The sequence below is a fragment of the Pituophis catenifer genome, unplaced genomic scaffold, assembly GCF_029215685.1.
Source record: "Pituophis catenifer annectens isolate HBS135680 unplaced genomic scaffold, rPitCat1.0.hap2 SCAF_6, whole genome shotgun sequence".
Lineage (NCBI taxonomy): Eukaryota > Metazoa > Chordata > Lepidosauria > Squamata > Colubridae > Pituophis > Pituophis catenifer.
In genome coordinates, this window is record NW_027256886.1 from 41,736,356 (window position 1) to 41,746,611 (window position 10,256).

The window sequence follows — 10,256 nt, forward strand, 5'->3', positions numbered from 1 at the left end:
TTTGCTTAATAATATGGTATGCCATTTATATATGGCAGCTGAAATAATGACTCAATGCCTTTACTGTTCCCACCTCTACTTTTACTGCAACAGCACTCCCATGCTGCCTATTTTTACACAGGGTGATTTCATACATCCCACTAAGCTATAATAAGGCGGCTTTGATTTTGATCTCTAAAAACCAATGTGCATCTTGGCCAATTCTTCATGCCACATAGGGTTTGATGTGTTTTTTTTTCAAACAGACGCTTTCTGTGCCAATCCTTTCTGATGTCCAGAAGTTTCAAAAGCAAGCTGAGTATGGCATAGGAAGGGGGGGAGGAGGGGAATCTGCAGGTCAAAGAAAATACAGGAATCCAAATCAAAGGCCCCACTGGGAATGTTTTACTAGATGATTCCAGTCAGAGTTACATATCTGGACTCTCCAAGAATTATGCTTTTTCTGCGTGTCAAGTTATTTTAAGAAATGTGGTGGAAGTTTCAAGGGTGTTACTAAAGGTTGATGCTAATAGTTGATGCTAATTGGAGGTGATTGGCCATGCACCCCGCGCCGTTAGACAGGAGTCCGGAGAGTCGGAATTAATTTTCAGGACTTTTGAGCACGTGCTGAGTTCCCTTCCTCCGCCTCTGGAACGAGCCTGGAGGTGAGTCGGGTTTACCCCTTGCAACACGTCCGAGTTAGACTTTGCTTCTGCCTTGCCAACTCGCGACTGCGACCTGCCGCCTCCAGCCCCGAGTACGCTCGGTGGCGGAAAGGGGGCGCTGAGAAGGCAAGCAGGCTGGAGAGGGCGGCGACTCGGGGTGGGCGAGGCTGAGCTCTGGGCCGCGGCTGCTCACGGGGGCCAAGCGACAGGGAGATCTGCTGGGCTGGAGCGGCCGAAGGACCGCGTAACAGGTAGGGGCTGCCGGGGACAGCGGAGGAGGAGGAGGAGGAAGGATTCCTGCGGAGATTTCCCTTTCCGCGTCCGGTCTCAGGTTTCTCTGGTGGTTTAGTTTCGCTCGCGTCCCAAAGATTCTCGTGTGAAAAGGAAAGTCCTTCGATGGGGCCCCACCTCTCACTTCATGGCTTCTGCTGGTCTCATTAAGTGGTGCGGTGCTGCTTCGGTCGCCTCAGTGCTTCGTTTTCTGTGGGAGACCCCATCTCCCCACCCCTCCCCATCGCGTCCCGCAGTCTTCAGAGAGGACACGTTGGACCCGCTTCCTGTACGATTCGTCCCTCACGAACCCACACTCGTTCTCCGGACATCATTTTTTCCCACAGTTCCCTGGTGCCAGTTCCCAACCTGGGAATCATCCCTCTCCCAGGAAGGGTGGGAATACGACTTTCTGTCACTTGGTTTTGGTCCCATCGGCCGGAGATTTTGCTTTGCTGCTCATCTTATGTCACCCCTGCCGGTTACAGGAGTTACTTTAAGAATATAGACTCGGAAGCAGCTCTCCAGACAGAAGTGACTGACTTTTCCCTTTTCCTTCGTGATGACAGGGTTTGTCAGTATCACTCGTGCCTTAGTTCAGTGTTTCTCAACCTTGGCAACTTGAAAGGTGTGTAGACTTCAACTCCCAGCATGCTAGCTGGGGAATTCTGGGAGCTGAAATCCACACGTCTTCAATTTTGCCAAGATTGAGAAACAGTGCCTTAATGCAAGACACAGCCTACATCTGACATTCATTCTGCCTTTCGAATGGTCAATTCCAGCATCATAATTATTGACGCTTGCTGATCATTGTAAATTGTGAGACAAGACTCAAAAGTTGTGTTGTAGTTGCCTGCCTTTTCTGACGATTGAACTTGAAAATAAAAATCAGTGATCCTGCTATAGAATTATAATGTAACATGTTGAGCAATGATAAAATATTAGCGCAGAAAGGAATTGGTTATTGACTAAAGGAATGCTAGTTTTATCTGATATTACTAATATAATAGAGTGATAGATACAGATATATAGATAGTGATATAATCGCTATAATATGCCTTAGTTAGAGATAACTCCTGGGTATGAATAAGGTCAAAGAGCATAATACAATTATATGATTCTTTTTAAAAGATATCTAGTTTCCTTAAAAAAAATGCTGCAACAAAAAGGGGGAAATTCTGCAAAAATTATTGCCATTAGAAATATGCCCTTGTTTGATTTTGGCTTGATACGTCTTGTATGTTTTCTTTTGGTTTAATATCTCAAAAACTAGAATGTATTGAGCTATTTAAAAAAATACCCTTTCCCTTGAGATAATAGTACCCAGTTAACCTAGATTCATTCAGCATCTTCCCAGATCAGGGATGCATTAAAGTCTTTTGAACCATGTGGTTTCTCTCCCCCTCCACCCTATACTTCAGGATTTTTGAATACATGTCTCTTAAAATGATGTTGGAGTTTAGACTTCAGTTCATATTTTCTAGGTTCAATGGTCCAAGCCAGTGAATGTTCAGAAAGTTCTATAAATTATAACATTAGTACAAATATTGTTGTTTCTTAGTGACCTTGTGAGAAGTATTTAAGGCCTCCATTATCAAGTTAAAGTGCCACCCACTCACCACTGAGTCAGTTGTAAACAATGCCAGCATACAATTTGCTACCGTTATTGTTTATTCCTGTCCTGACTCCCTCCAAAGTAATGGGAGATAGTCTAGACTCTAATAAATTTTACAACTGAAGATGACTTAAGCTTATTTCATTTGTGCTCTGAGGGACGAGATAAAGGCAATATTACAAAGGCCAAGCATCAAAAAATGTTGCCGGGGCAAATTTATGCTGTGAACATGACCTTAGATATCCATCTTCTTGAAATTGTATCACGTATTGTCAAATTCCTCGTCTGGACACACTTAAGCATTTGTCATAATACACATGCTGTACAATGGCTCTCTTGGGCTGATTCCTTTGCAGGTCTCATTTCTGTTTCTCATCATCATTTGGGCCTTGTGGTACGGTTAATTCTGGAGCAGCTAATTTTTTTTCACATTTTATTTTCAAACTCACGTATGAATGTACCAGAGGACAGCACTTTAATAAGTTTTTATCATCTTCAGTTAAGCCAATTCTTTCACATACTATGATAAATTGTATCCTGTGACAGCAAGTTTATAATGGTGAATATGCAGCTGGGTAAGCCTGCTTGCTTAGAAGTGTGCATATGAGGGAAAGGGTGTGGTGGGAGCAGTAATAAGATTGCAAGGAGGCCAAAATGCCAGCGGGTGCTGAAGGCCCCACCAATCAGCCCTATAAATGTTAAGCATTGGGCTTTTTTGCATGTGTATGCCACATGTTAAGTTATGACTTGCAATTTCCATGTAGAAATTTGTTACACAGTGAACTGATTCTGATTGGCCTAAATTTTTCATTTTCTCTATTCCTTTTCTGTAGCTATACAACACAATTCCTTTGCAAATTTTGGGAAAACTTGTAAAGAGTTCCTAGACCTGGGTTGTTGTTTATTCAGTATTTCTGAATTCATGCTTCACAAGGCTAACTGTGGCATATAAGATGACAAAAAAAGGGAATTACATTTTCTTCAACATGTTTTGTAGGCAGGAGCCTCTCTGAGGTTATAACTAGGAACAAATATCTTCACAGAGTTTTGTTAAGCATATTTTCTAGAACAATCTTGTGCCTGCTGATTGCTTGTGTGTTTGAATGGTGTCACTGGCACCATTTTAAAGGACACCTCTCAATGTTTGCTTCCTTCATCGCTGGACTTTTAACAGATAGAATAATTTTGTATACAGTACATTCATATATTTAATTTGGACAGCCTATTATAATAATACATGATCCTTTCTTCTTTTTTTGAAAAAAAAAAATAGATGGTTTCTGGTTTTTGATGGATTTTTTCCCTCTTTTTTCCAGATGCTAAGGTTATTCAGTAGTCTTGACAACTTTCTATTATCTCCTGTATCAGAGGCAGTATGCTTCTCTAATTACCTCTGTGTTAATCCAGCAGGACATTTCTTATTTATGGATTGCTTGCCTACTTTGCTTCTAGTAACTTTGTTTTTAAGTTTGCATCCTTGCCTTACAGTACAAGAAACTAGATCCAGTTGTATAGATCTAAGTACCCAGGAAGAAGAAACATATAACTGTTGCTTCACTGTTCATAACCCATGAAACCTTTGACTTTGGCATCTCAATAATTTTATTTTTGACCATACTGGCTGGTATTAATTTTCAGGCCCAGATCTACTGGGAGGCATTCCTGCAATTGAGTTTCTAAGAAAGAAGTGCCCCTAAAGTTTTGTGATGATTCCATGTAGTCTTTGACTCACCATCATTTTGTTTGGTTCAAAGTTATGACGGCCTTGGAAAAAGTGATTTGCAACCTGTATTAGCGCTTATGACTGTCGTATCATCCTCCCCCTGTGGTCATGTGATCGTAATTCAGATGTTTGGCAACCAGTTCACATTTATGACTAGTTGCAGCATCCTGCAGTCACACGATCATGATTTGTGACCCTTTTTTTGCTGCTTTGCAAAAAAAAAAAAGCCCAGTGGGGAAACTTTTATTTATTTAACAACTGCATGATTTGCTTAACAACTGTGGCAGTTCGCTTAACAACCATCAAAGATAATGTAAAATTGGGTCTGATTTAATTTAATAACCACAACAACTTTCATTGGCAATTCCAATCCCAATTGTGGTCATAAGTTGAGGAATACTAGTATTATGATTCCTGAGAGAAAACTTCTTTTGCTTCTCCAAATGAGAGTTGCTTTGGGTTGCCCTGATGTGGATCAAGCACCTCTCTGACTATTAGTTTTTCCTAACAGAGTGAACTGAGTGGGCTCAACCAGATGCTGCAACCATCATAAATATGAGTTAGTAGCAAAGCATCTGAATTTATATCACATAAGCATGGAGATGCTACAACAGTCATAAATGTGAAAAATGGTTATAAGTCACTTTTTTCAGTGCCATTGTAATTCTGAACAGTCACTAAATGAATTGTTGCAAGTTGAGGACTACCTGTACTTTGTGAAGAAACAGTTTCTGCATCTCAAACTTTTTTAAAATGGAAATTAATATCGGGGCTGGAAAAAACCTTTCTGTGGTATTGTAAGATGCTCTGTACACCCTGTTCCATACATGCACATACCTAACCATTATCAAATATAGAATACTGAGCATAACTTTGATGTGTTGGTAAATTAAAGTGTCTTTCCTCAACATCAATTCCAAATATTTGAGCTACAATTTCCTTTAGCCTCAGCCAGCCTAACTGATGGTCACGGTGATGGAAGTTCTCTACTTCAGAGCCCTCTAGATGCATTGGACTTCAGTTGCCAGCTGTTTGAAAGACATTAAGAAGAGAAGGTATTGAAATTGAAAGCATTTGGAAGGCCACACATAAGAAGCATCTTTTTTAGACTGAGCGCGTATGCACCAAGACAAATTCCTTGTGTGTCCAATCACACTTGGCCAATAAAAAAAATTGATTCTATTGTATTCTATTCCATTTTGCTCATATAAGGAATAGTGTTATTCCTATTTGGGTCAGTAATGAGCAAATCCCAGGTGTTTTACACCTTTGCTGAAAATACATAAGGGATTGTGATAATGGTTTTTGGATTTTTTTTGGTGCAAATGGCTAATATGCTTTACTGAAATTTGCTGGTCATTCTTAGTTATTATTTTAACTTCTGTTTAATATGGCAAGCTTTTCTTATCCATCATTTTGTATTTATGCTAACATAATGCTGTTTTCCAAATGGGAACACATGGAAGGAAAATTGAGAGTTTATCACAACACAATTGGGAGATAGTTTATAGACACAATATCTGACTAGGATGTCACAGTTTTGTTTCTGTCACTCATAGTGTTTAAGTTCTGAATGCACATACAATATGGAACTGTGTATATGTACTGATTAATTGAAGGACACATGGATCTTTTGTCTAGGAAAATAAGTGATTAGACCTTGCTTTAAAACCTTAATTGGTCTAATCCGTGCACATGTTGCCCACCATGTTATCTCTGCTTTGGGGGAAAATTAATAATCAAACAGCTATTATAGCTTTGGAAAAGTTGCTGGAACATGCATGAATTTGTATTCCAGCTATAATTTGATCAAAAGATTGCCTTATTAGCATGACTGAAGAATAATATTTTTCTAGGGATGGATTGGTTCTTCTGGACGTGCCAACTCTGTTCATTATGGCATATTAGTAGTTAGGAATAAGTAGCTATTCAATTCCCCATGTCAAATTAGATTACTATTAATAATTGCCTTGTGCTTGTCAATTTTAGTGTTTGATAAGCATCCTCATCTGGGAATCATGTTTGCAGTCATATGGCTGATTCAGCTTGCATTCAGTTTGAGTAGGAGTCTACAGTAGTGTGGTTTTTTTTCAATTAGGAAGGGCTGATTGAAGTGACAAGGATGGGGACATTGTTAGGCATACACACCCACATTCAGTCTATAATGTTAAACTTCACAAAAGCTGGTCAAGGTTGCAGAGACCTATTACATTATAGTATTTCCTTATACCTAAGAAGAATACTGTAAGGGGACTGAAGCAAGAGTCAGTGAAGGTTATTCTGTGACTAGGCCATGTATTCTAAGTGGGAAGGGGATAAAGGACTTATTTTCTGTTCTATGCTTTCCTGATGTATTCTCCTGTTAAACTGATGCAGCCATTCCCTAATTGCAGAATAAGAATTATGGGAGGTTTGGTGAGAGCTAATAGTGATTAAGTCCAAAAGCTATCCAATATTGCCTTTACTGTTGTCCAACCGACAACTGTGGAAAAAAGATGCTTCCTCTGAATTTCCATAGGTCTTGGAAAAACAAAAGCCATCTTTCCCCCTTAAAAGACCTGCTGAGGTGCCTGAAGCCTGGGTGCCTAGATCCCAATGATGCTGGGGTTGCTTACACAAACCTCATAGAGCTGAATGTTTCAAAGATGACTCCCAGGCTTCAGAGGCAGAGAAAAAAACTGACTCAGTTCATGTATTAACTGATGTTATGTGATTGCAGAGGTCTGAAACTGGTTCAAAATGGGCATTGGATTTGTATGGAGATTCTCATAAACTTTGAAATGTAAAGGTTAGTGACATCTGTAGATACTTTTCTCAATCTGGTGCTCTACCAATGTGTTTTACTTATTTTCATTTATATGTTAGAGTTATAACTTGTTTTTCTTCTGGGAGCTGAAAGTACCTTATACAAGAAAAATCTCTTCATTTTATCTTAGCCTTAGAGATAGGCTGGATTGAGAGTGACTGGGTCAAATAAATGTTTACTGCTAAGGTGGAGTTTGTTAGGTGCCTTGTGTTATTTTCAAAGATGGTTATGACACTTTTGGCAGAAGAAATGGAAGCACTGCAAAGGATAATCTAAACCTGTTGTGAGGGTTTAGATTAGTATTGCTGAGGGAACCATGGAAAATTAAATTCAATGAAGTCTTGGCTATCAGAGTCTTCTGAAGACCAGAAGAATCCAGTCATCTTGCATATATAATAAACCTTCCTGAACTTATACGGCAGAAGGATGATAGGGATTCTTCTACTATTTCTATTCGTTTGTGGATGACCCTGAAATAAGAGGGAGGAGTACTGGCAGGGAGTTAAAGTTGGTGACTCAGCTGTGGGCCAAGGCTTGGGTACATAACACGCTTCCCCACCTCCTCTCCCCTGGATGGCCTTCTCCTGCAGCACACTGGCCTGTTATACTTGGACTGAATATTGCTGGTCAAAAGAAGGAAGCTGGAGGCAAAAAATCTGGGAACAGTTTTCTGTTTAGGATAGAAGGCTGGGTTCTCTAATGAGGCAGCCGGATGAAGCTGAGATATTGTTTCCTCCCTCTAGGCCTTAGTTTGGAAGAAAGATTGGCAAGCAGATGTTCCTAAGGAAACAACAATCTGTTGATATTTTATCATGGAATAAGCTACAGTTTTTGGAGCCAGCCTAACAAACACAAGGGAGGGCTGGCTCCAGAAGACAATATTATACAATGAAAAGGGTCCCAAGGCTTAACCCACTTGTAACTCACCAAGTTACAATATAGGAAAAGTTATAGTATGCACATATTGTTCTCCTTTTTGTGTGTACCTATTTGCATAATCAGTATAAGATATGGAACTCGTTGAGCAATCTTTTAAATTGCATTTTCTATGTTACAGTAGCTAGAGCAGGGGTCTCCAACCTTGGCAACTTTAAGACTTCTGGACTTCAACTTCCAGCTTTGCTGGCTGAGGAACTCTGGGAGTTGAAGTCCACAAGTCTTAAAGTTGCCAAGGTTGGAGACCCCTGAGCTAGAGGGTTGTTCTGCCATTGGCCTTCCTTATAATCATCATTATTTGCTCATTATTCTTATGCAGCTGATTGAATCCTTCTCTTAACAGGGGCATAATAGTGCAGGGTTTTTTCTTTTACATTTTAGACATGACAGGTTAACTGTTATCAAAATAGTAAAGTAACACTGGATGTCTGTCATGAGTGTTTTAGTTTGGATTCTTGCACAAAGATGGAGTTTGCACAATGGTCACTCTATAATTCTATGCTGCAAGGCCACCTTGACTTGTATTATTATATCTTTGGAAGGCAGTAGCTTCAGTGCTAGATTATCAATATTTATGAGTTGGGACACTTCCAAATCTATTTGTGCCTTCTTACTCTTCTCCTGGCATCACAAAAAATCCTGCCTTAAGGAAGGTGTACATCATGGACAGTTTGCAATACTAGAGCAACCTTCTGCACAGTCATATTTAGTTCATTATTGTCTGCACTGACTTCCTATTGGTTCGCCAGAACCTAAGATGGAGCCTAACCTTTTCTGGCATTGCCAGGAATTGAATCTAAAGCTTTGCAAGCAAAGCATGCAATCCACCACAGAATTATAGCCCTTCTATATATTGTGCCAGTTTGATATTTCTCCAAAGTGGAGAAAAAGGTGCTGCTTTTCTTATCCTCTGTAATCATTTCAGATTTAATACTCGTTATTGGCCTTGTAATTCATGTTAAGATTATTAGATTATTTATAGCTATCAGTGGTCTGAGTATTCTATAAGGTTGGGATATAAATAAATAAATAAAAATAAACAAATAAAAATTTGCCATACATTTTAGTCATCTTTCCATCATTAGCTTGTCCACAATGTCACTGTGAATTCGCACCTCTTTCAGTGCTTTTATACTTGCAGGGTAATTGCAATTGTTGCATTCCATTGTGCTCCTGCACACAAAGAGTAAAAAAAAATAAAATCTGAATGAATTGTTAACTTTCAGCTCAAAGGTTCTCCAATAATCCAGCTCTTTCTGACTGACTGTAAAGTGTTAGAAGTAGCATGTGGTTGCCTATGAATGACATTATGCCAGTTATGTGCAGGGATTAAGTGTCTGGGGTGCAAAAGCAGAACTAGCTCAGGAATGCCAACAATGCCAGAGGTCAAAAAGATGACCAGGTAGGCAGGGAGAAATCTGATGTTCAGTGTGTTGGGTGACAATGCCAGAGAAGGCTTCTATTTAATCAGGCTCTCCTAAAAGACCTTAAAAGTGATATCAAGTATTTTACAATTTGAAGAATCTTCCACATGATCTTTAAAGAAAGCAGTCGTGTTGTTCTAGGCTAAAATTCTGCAGCTGGTAGTCATCTGGACAGTTCAAGGTCAGTAGAATGCTGCCAGATGTAGTTTCTTCTCATTGCGACACACGTTGACTGGAAAATCCATTCTTAATCTGCAGATCCTTTCATCTTGAAATCTCTAAAACAGGGATCTCCAAAATACATACAGTATTGACCCCCAAGGATCAGTGGGGCTATCCAAGGGGTCAGTATTATTGTTAATAGAATTAGTTAAGTTAAATGTCTATGGAGATTCTCAGTCATCCAGGTCATGATTGTCCCAAAGTTCAAGAGGCAACTGGAGTTAATAAGTTAATGGTTCTTAAAATTATTTTCATATAATAAATGTTTGGGAGTCAATAGACAATCTAGAACCTCATGAAAGGGTTGATGAGTTGATGAGTTTGGGAACCTCTGCTCTATATTCCTTATGCCAGCTGCTTCCTTTCTACCAGAAATAAAGAGTACCTAGGGTTTTTAATTCATGGATTACTGAAAATAAAAATAGCTGTGTTATATATTGCTTCATATACCAAAGCATTACAAGGCAGTTTATAATAAAAACATAATCAATAAATACATTAGATAATACTAAACAACAATTTAAGAACAATATTCAATAAAACATACTCTTGTATAAGATCAGGAAGGAAAAACATACATAACTTTCATATCAGGCCTTGGTGGAGTTTTCAACAG